The sequence below is a fragment of the Nerophis lumbriciformis genome, linkage group LG29 (genome assembly GCF_033978685.3).
Source record: "Nerophis lumbriciformis linkage group LG29, RoL_Nlum_v2.1, whole genome shotgun sequence".
NCBI classification, from domain to species: domain Eukaryota; kingdom Metazoa; phylum Chordata; class Actinopteri; order Syngnathiformes; family Syngnathidae; genus Nerophis; species Nerophis lumbriciformis.
Window position 1 is genome coordinate 17,215,001 of NC_084576.2, and position 549 is coordinate 17,215,549.

A 549-nucleotide genomic window follows, 5' to 3' on the forward strand; every position below is an offset into this window, starting at 1 on the left:
TTGTGAGACAAACAACTGCTTTGATGCAAACAAGTAATCCTCAGGTCAGACAACAGATTACAATCCTTGCAGTTCCCTATGCATCCGGCCAGTTCTGTATAGCTCTCACCTTTCCATACTTACCTACTCAGTGGCCTAGTGGTTAGAGTGTCCGCCCCGAGATCGGTAGGTTGTGAGTTCAAACCCCGGCCGAGTCATACCAAAGACTATAAAAATGGGACCCATTACCTCCCTGCTTGACGCTCAGCATCAAGGGTTGGAATTGGGGGTTAAATCACCAAAAATTATTCCCGGGCGCGGCACCTTGTTCACTTCCCAGTGGGTGAACAAGGGGATGGGTCAAATGCAGAGGACACATTTCACCACACTTAGTGTGTGTGTGACAGTCATTGGTACTTTAACTTTAACTTAACTTTCTTAGTACGTCCACGTACAGTATATTGGCTTGGGACGTCTTTTTGATCGGTGCCTGTATGTTGGCTCCCAGAGCACTAGCTTGCTAGCAGGAAGTTCTAGGCGTCTGCAAGTTTCATCTTCCTGGATGTCACC